Raw genomic sequence first — 15740 nt, 5'->3', positions numbered from 1 at the left:
TCAAACCGGTCTATCTGGCACCAACACCCATGCCACAGTGAAAGTCACAGAGATCACAAATGTTCCCATTCTGATGTTTGAAGTGAACATTAACTGAAGCTCTTGATTTGTATCTGCGTGATTTTATGCATTGTGCTGCTGTCAAGGGACTGGCTGATTAGATAACTGCATAAAACAGCAGGTGGATGGGTGTTCCTAATATAGTGGCCGGTGAGTGCATATTCACTTCACTAAAATGTACAAAGTTTTGTTATTTTTATTAATAATAAAGTAATAAATATAAATAACTTTATATTTTAAATAAACACCAATTCTATCTATCTATCTATCTATCTATCTATCTATCTATCTATCTATCTATCTATCTATCTATCTTATGCTTGGCTGTCAACCTAACCACGAATGTCTGGTCCCCCTCCCTCTTCTCTCACTAAATGATTTTCCCAGAAATCTGTACATCTTGCGGTTGCTAGTCAGGTATTCAAATGAACCATACCCCTCCCGCAGGCCACCTGTTCTTATCATTACGCAGCGCATATATGATGGCTTTCAAAAACCTGCTGAGTCAATGCAATACCAAAGATCAACGAAGATAAACATATAATAAACACAGCTCATTCATTCAAGAGCCAAACACTGCTGTATGTGTTATTAATTATAGTGACATGAAGAAAAGTATTCCAATCTGAATCAATATACATAAGTGTCATTATAATAACTAATAATAATCATTAATATAATCAACAATTTATATCATGATACTTCACATAGACTCACTACAACACCAAGCTTTCCAATATATATATATAATTTTTGAAAGAGATCATCATTATCAAATGAAAACAAAACATTTGTTCTTCTTTGACAGACTGATGAAGTGTTTTCTGAAAAATAGCTGTAATAATATAATATAGTCCATAAAGTAAGCGGCCTTTATTTTAGATGGTTAAAAATTCAGTTAGAAACTAGTTACAAAAAAGAAAGAAAGAAATATTATGAGGCAATATTATGTAGCTGTGATGTAAAAAAGGCTTGTCATGTTGTTATAAAAATAAAATAAGAAAGAAAAAATAAATCTAAAGAAAAAAATTATTTAAAAAGTAGCATTTTGTGATTATTATGCAGAATATTATACAGAATCCTTTATAATATATATCTAAATTTCTTAGCTAAATATTACATGAATTCTCATTTTCAGATTTCGATCTTTCAGGGTCATGTACATTTTATTTAATTGTTTTTTGTTGTTATTTCTCAGTGAAGGTTTAATTACACAGTGAAATAGTGTTCAAGTAAAAGTATCCTTACTTTAATGGAGCATTCGACATTATGTTTGTTCTTCTTATAAACATTGTTTTCTTGCCGATTTTATTTTCCTCCACAGAAACTGAAACATATGAGAATGTTCTAGACTCCTTCCAACTCTTCTCAACCCTCTCACTTTTGTGCCAATCATTCTTTCATTCTGATGCATCAAGATCCTGTAACATGAAATATTAAATTTGAAATAAAAGTGTGACGTTTTTAAGCAGTAAATAGGAATTATTTAAAAATAAGAAAGATGCTTATTCTTTTTTATTCACATAACCTCTCTGACATACTCTCTCTCTCTCTCTCTCTCTCTCTCTCTCTCTCTCTCTCCCTCACACACACTAACATGTTGTTATAGATTATGGAAAGCCAATATCTAGTGAAATTTGTTGCGCTTTCCATTTTCCGTTGAGCCCTCAATACAGGGAGAAGAAAGTCACACTTTCAGGTTTATTTTTCAGTGGTGAAATTTCTCTCTTGATATGTGTTTCAAGACAACACTGCAATGACACTGATTTTTAGCGGAACGCATAAATTACAAAATCGTTCACATGAATAACTGAACATTTTGAATGTTGTGAAGGCATGAATGGTTGTGTTATACAGGGAAGTAATCAGCTAATAGTACCATTTCCAGAAATAATGTTTATTTATTTATTTATTTATTTTTAATATGGAACATGCATCTGTTTGACTGAGGTTCTTCAACCTGCCTAGCCGAAAGATTTACATGAAAATGACTAGACCTCTTTCCATAACTAATTTTGGATGGCTAAAATGATAATGATAATATGATAACAGTGTAACTCTACAACATAATCAGCTATTTTAACCCCTTAAATTCCAAGGATCAAGATTCACATTCCTCAAGTAACTACACAGCTTTAATATTAAGTCCAACTATTATACTAATACTGAATAATTCACAGTAGTTACTACACTATTTTAAGGTAAATAACTGAATAATAATCCAGAGACAAATGCATTCTCAACCAATAGGTGGATATAAATAGTATTGGCACCTCAAACATGCACCTATCACAATATAACAGGTAATTATATTGTTATAAAGCTTAAATTTGACATTTCTGCCCAGCAACAGTGCCCTTTGCCCCCCTCTCCAAAAATCCTGACAACAGCTGCTGCCATGTTTTTGCTCTCACATACTAAAACATGCTCACAGGCTTTTCTCATTTGAACTGAAAGAAAAACCGGAAAACCAGTGTTGCTAAAAGAGTCCAACACCTTGTTCCAAAAGCAAGAAACAGTAAATGTCCTAATCAAATGTGGTGAGTGAAAGGAAGCCAGAGATCATGTACCTTGGGCAGATGTTTGAAAGATGGCTGAAAGCTGGGTATTTAGGCCTTCCTGGTATGCATACATTTCTTCTAAACCTAATTAGAAGAAATGCAAACATAATGAGTCACCTAATCTTTTTTTAATAGTTTATCCTCAAATCATCACTGTAATTAGTATTATATTACCTCTAACATAGATGTTATTGTGATATATCTGAAAATGTGGATTTTGCAGCTTGGTTAGCTAAGACACAAAGTGTTCATGAGTGGTTTGGTTTATTGGTTTAGATTCAGATCCTTTCTTTAGGCCTTGGTGTGCAGTTATCTTTTTAATTCTCACAAATTAATTAACATTACTTATATTATTTATTATATTTGTATGTTATAGGCTATATGATATGCCCACTGATCTAACAGGGGTGTCATACTGATGCTGTAGGGTTAGTGCTGCATGTACAAAAAAAAAAAAAAGACACAAAAATCTCCCATAAGACAATGTTAATGTAGAAATTATGGGGTATTTAAATGATTATGAACTAAAATGTCAGATATCCTTAGAATGGCCTGTTAACAAATGTTGTATCAAATGACTGAACATCCAGCACATACACACACATTGTCCCAATTCACGAAATTATTGAAAGTAAACACTTCTGTATTAAGGAATGAACAAAGTCCTGAAGAGTCACATGGATTTCAACAACAACAAGTTTATTGTTCTTTCTTGATTTAACAATCTTCATTCATGTCACGAAGGACATCAGTTGATGATTTGAATTCTCCAAGAGTTGTTCCTCAGCTTAAAATTACATTTCACTACTGATTCTGGGAATGAATCAGTTAACAACAAGCATGACTTGAGTAAGTGTAATTAATAGTTTTCAGACTTTTATGTTACAAAACTTGTATTGAAGATGGCAGGTGTAAGCAAAAAAAAATCCCCTAAAGCCCCAGACTTCTTCTCACGTATACACTGCACTCACGCACACACACAAGCTAAGTCACAAATGTTCCACTGACCCTCTGAGCACTAAATCTCAAGGGGGCCTTACAGTTCAGTAGGGACACCCCCTCAGATACACACCCACTCACACACATTTGTCTTACTACCCTTGTGAGGACCTTCCACTGACAGAATTATTAATGCAACTAATTAATGCCTAAACCATAAATCTATACTCAGGAAGCAAAAGGAAACATTTTGGTTCTGTTTTATTTTTTAATTTTATTTTAAAATAAAAAAAACCCTACATTATTAGTTTATCTCATTGGGATTAGCCAAATATCCACAAATGGTCCAAACTGTCAGATATTCTTATCTTTGAGGGGACATTTGGTCCCCAACAGGATATAAAACATACCCACCTACTTACCACCCACCCACACACACACACACACACACACACACACACACTATAGTGACTAAAAATTACTCATGACCAGATCAAACATGTACAGAAGTCATGTGACTGAGAGGTCCAGGTGACTTAAAGCATGCTAAAACTTGGGTATCCAGCATGTCACCACATATGGCCCCAAGCAACCAACCAGAACTGAAACTACTCAATCAACTCCTGCAGAACCTCATACAAACTCAGAAGCATGAAAAAAAATCCTACATGAATCGAATGACTTAATCTCTCCTAGTCATACTCCTAGTCTCCTAGTCACTGTAAAGCGTTTTCTACCATGACACTTAATCTGTAGACCATATAGTAAACCAGATTCAAATTGCTGAAAGTGCTGAAGTTCCTTCCTGCATTCAAAATGCAAGCTACTTAAAGACTATTGCAAATACATTGCATTTTTGACACTTTATTTCAAGGCTTTTGTTCAAACATGATCTAGAGATGAACTACAGTTGCGGTCTGAAGTTTACATACACTCATCATGGACATGAATGTCATGGCAATATTGAGCTTTCAGTATTGTACAACTTTAATTAAAAAAAGAGAGAGAGAACTTGGTGCACAAGTTTTAATTTATTTTAGGTTTTCTGAAATCAACACAGGGTCACAATTATACATACAGCACACCTAATATTTGGGTAAATGTCCCTTATCAAGTTGCACCTTGATCAGATGCTTTTGGTAGCCATCAACAAGCAGAATTTGGGTTGGATATTTCACCAGTCTTCTTGGCAGAGTTTTTAGAGTTCAAATAAATGTGTTGGTTTCTTGGCATGGACCCAACTTTTCAGCACAGTCCACATTTATTTCAATAGGGTTGAGGGCAGGACTTTGGGAAAGCCATTCCAAAAGCTGCTTTATCCATTCCACAAACAGGTTTGATGTGTCAGGGGTCATTGTCCTGTTGGAACACCCAACTGTGTCCAACTTCCAACCATCTAGCTGATGGTTTGAGGTTATGCTGAAGAATTATGAGGTAGTCTTCCTACTTCATTATGACATCCACTTTAACCATGCTTAACAGTTTGTACACTGTTCTTGGGGTTGAATGCCTCACCTTTACTCTTCCAAACTTCTCAATCTTTGTCTCATCTGACTATGAAACAGAAGGCTTTGTCTGTGTGGTCAGCTGCAAATTTTAGTCTTGCTAGAAGGTGTCAATTTGGAGCAAGGGCTTCTTTCTTGGATGGCAGCCTCTCAGTCAATGGTGATGTAAAACTCACTTGACTGTAGACAGTGACACTGGTGTTTCAGCAGCTTCCAGTTCATGGCAGGGTTGTTCCAAACCATCTGAAGTAATTTTCTCACAGCTGAAGGTGACAGTTTGGGTCTTCTTCCAGACCTTGGCAAAATGGCTACACCACCCAAAAACTTGTATTTGTTAAACAAACCCTTTTTATATTGCCACAGAGAAGATATCAGTTGCAGTCCAGCATGATCACTAACAGGACGTTAAGAGGCCTTGCCAACTGAATTAATAATCTAAGTGGGTGTATGTATATTATTGACCATGTTGATTTTAGAAACTTACACAGCGATTTCTTGGTTTTATTGCTCTTAAAGATGTAAGTTGTGCAATCATTCTTCTCCAGGGAAGAAAAAAAACAGTTCAAAGAAATCATTGAAAGCCCAAAATTGCCATGACATTTATGTCGATCATTAGTATGTTAACTTCTGATCTCATCTGTATATACTTGAACTTAAACTGTTCTGATTGGAATGGTCTGCAACAAATGGATTTCATTTATTTACCAGAGCATCGGCAATGCAGTAACACACACAGCCATACCAATCACAAAACCAGGTAGTAAGTATTGTGCAGACTGATTAGCTTTGCCAAACAAAACAATCAAAATCCATTAAAAACTCAGGAAGGAGTAGCAATTTTCCTGAAAGTTCGTTAATCAGCCTAATGAGCAACTTGCTAATAAGAAATCACAAAACCAAAGAGTAATTTTTGTACACACTGATTAGATCTTCCAAACAAAACAATCAGAATTAAAATCCTCTAAAAACTCAGGGAGGAGTAGCAATTTTTGTGAATTGTAGACGGATTGACGACAGACGGACGGACAGATGCAGCATGATGGCAACAGCTCATCGGCCTATGACCGTGCGAGTTAACAACTTTATTTATCACTCATACACTTAAGTACAGTGAAATTCCTCCCTGCATTTAACCCATCTGAAGCAGTGAACACACACATGAGCAATGAGCACACACACATACCCAGAGCAGTGGGCAGCCATGCTACAGTATCCGGAGAGCAGTTGGGGGTTAAGTGCCTTGCTCAAGGGCACTTCAGCCCAAGGCTGCCCCATGTTAACCTCACTGCATGTCTTTGGACGGTGGGGGAAACCGGAGCACCCAGAGGAAACCCACACAGACAAGGGTTTCCACACAGAAAGGCCCCCGTCGGCCGATTTATAAATGATGCTTTAGTAGGCAGGTTTCTGTCATATGATTTTAAATTATAATGTCAGATTATTAATTGTGAAAGGTGGCACAAAACATTTCAGGGATTATTTGACTTAAATTGTTTTTTACCAAGGAACATTATAAAAATATAAATGCTACCAGGCTTGAGTATTGAATTAAAATTAAAAAAAAATTATATTCTCACGTCCTGATTTTAATATATATGTATTAGCACATTGTGATTTTGCTGAGTGACGATGTTTCATTCACATGTGTCTTCTCGATCACTGCTGATGACCTGTTACTGACATGTGACTGATCACTGACATTTTGTCATGTGAGGTGCTAAAAAATTATAGCCTACATGGAGATCAAATCTAGGTAGTGTTTCAGTCTGTATAATAACTTGATATGACTGTTACTGATAGCTGGCACAAATCCACAGTCTGAGCTAGAAAGAAATCAGCCCCAGTCTCACTTCTTCATATCATTGTATGTAATTTTCTTAGATTAGATTAGATTAGATTAGATTAGATTAGATTAGATTAGATTAGATTAGATTAGATTAGATTAGATTAGATTAGATTAGATTAGATTAGATTAGATTAGATTAGATTAGATTAGAAAAAACTTTATTGATCCCTTTGGGAGGGTTCCCTCAGGGAAATTTAGATTCCAGCAGCATCATTATAGATAAACAGAGAAAAGAAATAGAGAAAAACTTCTAGATAAATTAAAATAAATTAAGTATTTACATATACAAATATAAAAGAATAAGATATGGGGAAGAGAGGAAGGGGGAGGGGGGAAAGGGGGGAGAAGTGGGGTTAGGGTAAGTGTGTGTGTGGGGGAGTAAGGAAAGATATTGCACTTTATATTGCACATTATATTGCACATTGTCCGGTACTGCTTATTGTTAGGCTAGGCTAGGCTACTGCTCCTTCCCGTCCTCTGTCCTCCTGTTACCCCTCCTCCCCCCCAGAGAGGAGTTGTACAGTCTGATGGCGTGAGGGACAAAGGAGTTTTTGAGTCTGTTCGTCCTGCACTTGGGAAGGAGCATTCTGTCACTGAACAGGCTCCTCTGGTTGCTGATGACGATGTGCAGAGGGTGACTGGCATCGTCCATGATGTTCAATAGTTTGTCCATAGACCTCTTCTCTGCCACCGTCACCAGAGAGTCCAGCTTCATGCCGACCACAGAGCCGGCCCACCTGATCAGTTTGTCCAGCCTGGATGTGTCCTTCTTGGATGTGCTGCCCCCCCCCAGCACACCACGGTGTAAAACAGGACACTGGCAACCACAGACTGATAGAACATCCACAGGAGTTTCCTGCAGATGTTAAAGGACTGTAGCCTCCTAAGGAAGTATAGCCTGCTCTGTCCCTTCCTGTATAAGTGTTTGGTGTTGCCAGTCCAGTCCAGCTTGCTGTCCAGCCACAGCCCGAGGTACTTGTAGGAGTCCACAGCCTCCACCTTGACTCCCTCGATCAGAACTGGTCGTGACCTTGGTCTGGACCTCCCAAAGTCAATGACCTTGGTCTTTGAGGTGTTGAGCTGCAGATGGTCCCTATTGCATCACACAGCAAAGTCCCTTACCAGGCTCCTATACTCCTCCTCTCTGTCGTCACTGATGCACCCAACAATGGCTGTGTCATCGGCATACTTCTGAATGTGACACAGCTCTGAGTTGTAGCAGAAGTCCGTGGTGTACAGGGTGAAGAGAAGAGGCACCAGCACCATGCCCTGGGGTGCTCTGGTGCTGCTAATTACAGTGTCAGACATGATATCCTTCAGCCTGACGTACTGCGGCCTGTCAGTGAGGTAGCTGGAGATCCAGGTGACCAGGCAGGGGTCCACTCGCATCCTGTTCAGTTTGTCCTGAAGCAGTAGGGGCTGGATGGTGTTGAAGGCACTCGAGAAGTCCAAGAAGAGGATCCTCACTGTGCTGTTTCCCTTATCCAGATACGAGTGGGCTCGGTGTAGCAGGTAGAGGATGGCGTCTTCCACACCAACACCTGCCTGGTACGCAAACTGCAGACAGTCCTGGGCATGTTGCACCTGGGGTCTGAGGAGGCTGAGGAAGAGCCGCTCCAACGTCTTCATCAGATGTGAAGTGAGTGCCACCAGTTGGAAGTTGTTCAGCTTGCTGGGCCGATTCTTTTTGGGACCAAAGGTTGTGCTGTTGTGCATGGTTCCACAAAAATCTAAAATAATCAGCTTTAAGGCAGCTCTTCACAACCAGTAGTTTGATGTAAATGGCAAAAATTAAAGCTTTTATTGTTGTCTTCTTGTCTCTAAAAGACAGAGGGATTATCCCTGCTATACCACTGGGTATACCAGTAGTCCAAACTACTCTTATGTAGTTTATATACTTTTATCCAGCTTTCCAACACTGCAGCAAAAAGCCATTTCAGTTACTCACACTTCAAAGGTTTTGTGTGATCTACAGTGGTGCTTGAAAGTTTGTGAACCCTTTAGAATTTTCTATATTTCTGCATAAATATGACCTAAAACATCATCAGATTTTCACACAAGTCCTAAAACTAGATAAAGAGAACCCAGTTAAACAAATGAGGTAAAATATTATATTTGGTCATTTATTTATTGAGGAAAATTATCCAATGTTACATATCTGTGAGTGGCAAAAGTATGTGAACCTCTAGGATTAGCAGTTAATTTGAAGGTGAAATTAGAGTCAGGTGTTTTCAATCAATAGGATGATAATCAGGTGTGAGTGGGCACCCTGTTTTATTTAAAGAACAGAGCTATCAAAGTCTGATCTTCAGAACACATGTTTGTGGAAGTGTATCATGGCACAAACAAAGGAGATTTCTGAGGACCTCAGAAAAAGCATTGTTGATGCGCATCAGGCTGGAAAAGCTTACAAAACTATCTCTAAAGAGTGTGGACTCCACCAATCTACAATCAGACAGATTGTGTACAAATGGAGGAAATTCAAGATCATTGTTACCCTCCCCAGGAGTGGTCAACCAACAAAGATCACTCCATGAACAAGGTGTGTAATAGTCGGTGAGGTCACAAAGGACCCCAGGGTAACTTCTAAGCAACTGAAGGCCTCTCTCACATTGGCTAATGTTAAATGTTCATGATTCCACTATCAGGAGAACACTGAACAACAAATGGTGTGCATGGCAGGGTTGCAAGGAGAAAGCCACTGCTCTCCAAAAAGAACATTGCTGCTTGTCTGCAGTTTGCTGAAGATCACATGGACAAGCCAGAAGGCTATTGGAAAAATGTTTTGTGGATGGATGGGACCAAAATAGAACTTTTTGCTTTAAATGAGAAGCATTATGTTTGGATAAAGGAAAACACTGCATTCCAGCAAAAGAACTGTATCCTATCTGTGAAACGTGGTGGTGGTAGTATCATGGTTTGGGCCTGTTTTGCTGCATCTGGGCCAGGATGGTTTGCCATCATTGATGGAACAATGAATTCTGAATTATACCAGTGAATTCTAAAGGAAAATGTCAGGTCATCTGTCCATGAACTGAATCTCAAGAGAAGGTGGGCCATGCAGCAAGACAACGGCCCTAAGCACACAAGTCGTTCTACCAAAGAATGGTTAAAGAAGAATAATGTTTTGGAATGGCCAAGTCAAAGTCCTGACCTTAATCTAATCGAAATGTTGCTGAAGGACCTGAAGTGAGCAATTCATGTGAGGAAACCCACCAGCATCCCAGAGTTGAAGCTGTTCTGTATGGAGGAATGGACTAAAATTCCTCCAAGCCGGTGTGCAGGACTGATCAACAGTTACCAGAAACATTTAGTTGCAGTTATTGCTGCACAAGGGGGTCACACCAGATACTGAAAGCAAAGGTTCACATACTTTTGCCACTCACAGATATGTAATATTGGATAATTTTCCTCAATAAATAAATAACCAAGTATAATATTTTTGTCTCATTTGTTTAACTGGGTTCTCTTTGTCTACTTTTAGGACTTGTGTGAAAATCTGATGTTGTTTTAGGTCATATTTATGCAGAAATATAGAAAATTCTAAAGGGTTCACAAACTTTCAAGCACCAATTGAGCACATGATCAGGTCAAAACTAAGGCACTTTGGTGTTTCTGTGTCTATGATGACCTTCATTTACCAAGAAACTGTGGCATTTTACCAAAGTATGTGTTTTGGATAAATGTTTATTGATAGAGTTTATTGAGGTTAATTATTGACTCAAAAGTTTAGGGACAAAAGCCTGCCCTTTAGTTCACAAATGGAAACGGTGGCTGTTCTAGTGATTTGAGAAATACCATTCACTGTAGAATTAATGAAGGGAGGTGTTTTACCAGAATACAGGTTTTGCATAAATGCTGTACTGATTGTCACCAACATCTTCAATTATAAGTGAGCTTCAAGTTGACGGACATGTTTTCTGTTCTTTTCTCAGTACGTTGAAATTCTTGATCAAAGCAAACACACATATGAAAAGATAAAAATTTATTTATTTGGAAAATCACTGGTCTTACTTCTCCATAGGAATCTTGAATATCCCCATTTACATAAAAGTTTTTTTTTTTAGATTTTTTTATGTGCCATGTATATATAATTAAAATACATGAAATTAATATTTCATCAGAATCCATCCTCCATACCTAATAAGTCTGTAGCAACAGTGGCAAGGAAAAACTCCCTGAGACAGCATGTGAAGAAAATATGAAAGGAACCAGACTCATCTGGGTGACAACAGATTGTGGGATTATAAATCATCACTCTTCCAAACAACAAGTGTGTTGAAAAGATATTTACTTTGAGCATATTGTGAACATTGTTGGATGAGCCCAGGCCAGTCTTTATGATTACAGCAGCGTTATTAGGCAAAAGTCAAGTTTATTTTTAAAGTGCTTTTAACAATAGACATTGCCACAAAGCGGCTTCACAGAATTTTAATGACTTTAAGCATGAGTAAATTTTATCCCTAATCTATCCCCAATGAGCAAGCCTGTGGCGACAGTGGCAAGGAAAAACTCCCTCAGATGACATGAGGAAGAAACCTCAAGAGGAACCAGGCTCAAAAGGGAATCCATCCTCATTTGAGTGATAACAGATAGTATGATTATGACATTTTTAAAAGTTTTAACATGAAGTTTTTGTTGATGTTATAAGTTGTTCACTAATGGAAACTTGAGTGCAAAACTGTTCATGACAACTGCAGTCCTAAAGTTAGCAAGTCAACTGTAGTCCTCAGCCATAAAAGCATTACTGTAACTGTCCAGAGCGTCTTCCAAGTGTGACTTTCAACTGTCCATATGGGGCCATCCTCCACAGGAGCGATGTGATGAGACTCCAGCCAGACGTAGGGCATCAGGATGGAGCAGGCAGGTCCGAGGAGCAGAAGAGGTCAGCATCTCAATCCCAGGATTGACATGTAACTCAGAGGAACAGACAGAGTTGGGGGGAGAGGAAGAGAGAGAGAGAAAATGCAGGTTGTTAGGTATGCCCAATGTCACCTGATGAGTAGGAACAGTATACATTTTGCACTGAGTGCCAGCAGGGACTCCAGCAAAACTAACCATGACAGCATTACTAAAAGGAGAGAGCCAGGAGGTAACACAGGCATGAGGGAGCCCCGGGACATACCGTAAAGCAGCCAGCCACTACACTGTCAGCAAACTCAAGTGAGCAAGTCTACAGTCTTGGGCATAAACTGTTCTCATGTTACATTTGCTATACCAAAACCACTGGTGGCATTTACTAATATCAATTTATTAAATGTCAGAAGGTGTTTTAAAGGAGCACTAAACAAGATTTGTCCAAATTTGTCGAGACGGTCACTGTCTTTGATGGTTAAATACATAGAGTTGAATAAGATTCAATTTTTTATTTTATTTTTTTTACTCCTTCAGTCCATCTCCTATTCCCACACATATGCACAATGCTTTGTCCCCAGAGTATATAGTGATTGAACTAAAATTAGCATTCGCAAGGACTGTCATGACATCACTGTCAAGCCATTCAAGTGATTAAAAGTCAAGTTATGACAATATAAATACAGGAAATTCAGCTCATACTGATGGTCCAGAATGTATTCACTGTCGTGTTTTTCTTTGTTATGAAAAAAAACCCTGTATATTACTACAGTATTTATTCATGATGGGTAGCTTGACGGATGAAGTGAGGCATGTCACCATGGAACATGATGTTTGCGGATGATATTGTGATATGTGGTGAAAGTAGAAAGGAGGTTGAGCTGGGTTTGGAGAGACGGAGGTATGCATTGGAACGAAGAGGAATGAAGGTGAGCAGCTGCAAAACAGAATACATGTGCATCAGTGAGAATGGGGATGAGAGTGTAGTGAAGATGCAAGGAGTAGACGTAAAGAAAGTTGGTGAATTCAAGTACCTGGGGTCAACTGTGCAGGAAAATAGGGGCTGCGATAGTGAGGTGAGAAAGAGAGTGCAGGCAGGGTGGAGCAGTTGGAGAAGGATTTCGGGAGTCATTTATGATAGGAAAGTCCAAACAAAAGTGAAAGGTAAGATAAGACAGTAGTAATGACAGGTGATGTGCTACACACTTCCTGGTTCCTGAGTTGTTTGTGACGAGTCTTTTTTTCCACGAGTGTTGGCGTTAATTACTAATCTTTTAAAAACATTTTCTACAGATAATTCTCAGTATCCTCTTCATTTTTATTGTACTGTCGCTTTCCTTTTTGTACTTTCCACTTGCACTTTCCTTTTTCTGCTTTTTTTCCCCTTCACTCTCTTTTTTTGGAAGAATGCCAAGACCGGAAGCTTTCTTTTTTTTCTCCTCCTGCGTAAAGACCATAAGCAGAGGCCATCCACATCTGATCTGCTTTAATATCAACAGATCTTCGATTAAGGTACGTGAATCTTTTCATCATGGCAAACCTTCAGCTGAGTGCAGGATGTTTAGTCATTCTTCCTCCATCGCTAGCGATAGCTTTATTTGTGATAAGTGCAGATTAAGTTAGCTCTCTGACGGAGAAGATTACAGTGCTAGAAGCACGTGTCCAGGCTTTAGAGAAGGCCAGTGAGAATGAGAACAGTGTAGTTTCTGTAGGAGAAAGTCTGGATGCCCTAGGTGGAGTTAGTAATCCCCCAACTCCGGCATTAGAGCCCTTACAGCGGGGCGAATGGGTGATGACTCGGCGGCCTAAGTGTAGAGCCAAAGCTACCGCTGAGGCTCGCCCACAGGAGCACCACCACTCCTCTCCGCATCATGTGTCGAACAAGTTTGCTCTCCTTAGTGATGCACCCGCTGAGAAACCTGAAAGAGCACTGGTTATAGGAGATTCTATCATACAGCACGTGAAATTAGCTCAGCCTTTAGGGGTACCAGCAGCTTTAGTCAGGTGTACACCGGGAGCCAGGGTGCCGGACATAGCAGGTAATCTTAGGGTCCTAGGCAAACACAGGCTCTCAAAGATAGTTATCCATGCAGGAGCTAATGATATATGCCTTCGTCAGTCTGAGGTTACTAAGAGTAACTTTCTAGGAGGTGTTTAAATTAGCGAAGGCAATGTCCGATGCTGTAGTATGCTCTGGCTCCATCCCAATGCGGCGAGGCAAAGTAGCTTACAGCAGGTTATGGTCGCTGAACTGCTGGTTGTCCAGGTGGTGCTCTGGAAACAGTGTGGGCTTTATAGATAATTGGGCTAATTTTGAGGGCACTGCTGGCCTGTTAGGGCGGGACGGTATCCATCCCACTTGGGAAAGTGCTGCTGTCATTTCCTGCAGCATAGGTCATAGTCTCAGAACAGGCCTAGTTAATTTCTGACAATCCAGAGCCAAGGGCAGGGAGCAGACGGACAGGCTAAACCGACTGTCTGCTAGCTGCACAGACTCATCAAGTCAAGTCAAGTCAAGTTTATTTGTATAGTGCTTTTAACAATAAACATTGGTGCAAAGCAGCTTTACAGAATTTGAAAGACTTAAAACAAGAGCTAATTTTATCCCTAATCTATCCCCAATTAGCAAGCCAGTGGTGACGGTGGCAAGGAAAAACTCCCTCAGACGGCATGAGGAAGAAATCTTGAGAGGAACCAGACTCAAAAGGGAACCCATCCTCATTTGGGCAACAACAGACAACATGACTATAACATTGTAGCAAGAGTTCTAGGTGGGTGGAGCACAGAAGCACGGCAGCCCAGAACTGGGTTCTCAAAAACTCTTTTATTTAGCTTTTCAGCTTTTATATTCACTCTCATACACACGCATGCACACAAGTGTCCAGGTTGGGGGAGAGCTCCCTTCCTCTGCTCTCCCTCTTCTTTATAGGGCACGGTCACTAGGGAAGACACACAAACACAGGTTAATTCCCATCAGGTGTAATGATTCTCCCACTTACCTTCCCTAACTCAGCCCTCCATTCACAGACTGACGCTTGACCATGCCCCCGCTGCCACATACCCCCACCACCCAACTCAGGCCGGGGAGCCGTCCGGCCTGAAGCTGACTCCCCCCCTGACAGGAGAGGAAGTCTGCCACGACCATCTGTGCCCCCAGCCTGTGGACCACCTCGAACTTAAATGGCTGGAGTGCCAGATACCAACGGGTGATCCGCGCATTGGCATCCTTCATGCGGTGAAGCCACTGCAGGGGCGCGTGGTCTGAACAGAGGGTGAAAGGGCACCCACTTGATGGTGAGGCACTCCTTTTCCATTGTGCTGTAGCGGCCCTCGCGCACCGACAGCTTCCGGCTGATGTACAGCACTGGACGGTCCTCCCCCTCCACCTCCTGGGACAGAACAGCCCCCAGCCCCCTGTCCAACATGTCTGTCTGCAAAACCAAGGGGAAAGCGAAGTCAGGGGAGTGTAATTGTGGCCCCCCCACACAGTGCAGCCTTTACCTCAGAGAAAGCCCGCTGGCATTGCGCTGTCCACTGGACCGGATCTGGTGCCCCCTTTTTAGTGAGATCAGTCAGCGGGCTGGTGACGTACGAATAATTAGGTATAAACCTACGATAGTAGCCAGCCAGCCCCAGGAACTGTCTTACCCCCTTTTTGGTCTTGGGCCTCGGGCAGGCCACAATCGCTGCTGTCTTGTTGATTTGGGGACGCACTTGCCCATTGCCCAAGTGGAAGCCCAGATACCGTACTTCCACCCGCCCAATTGCACACTTCTTTGGGTTGGCTGTGAGACCCGCTCGCCTCAGCGACCCAAGGACAGCCCTCAGGTGTTTTAGGTGCCGTGGACAATCATTACTGTAAATTATGATGTCATCAAGGTATGCAGCCGCGTAGGTGGCGTGGGGACGGAGAACCCTATCCATAAGCCGCTGGAATGTAGTGGGCGCCCCAAACAGCCCAGAAGGAAGTGTGAC

The sequence above is a fragment of the Neoarius graeffei genome, chromosome 2 (genome assembly GCF_027579695.1).
Source record: "Neoarius graeffei isolate fNeoGra1 chromosome 2, fNeoGra1.pri, whole genome shotgun sequence".
Classification (NCBI taxonomy): domain Eukaryota; kingdom Metazoa; phylum Chordata; class Actinopteri; order Siluriformes; family Ariidae; genus Neoarius; species Neoarius graeffei.
The sequence above is the reverse complement of the archived record's forward strand: the minus strand, read 5'-3'. Positions refer to the sequence as shown.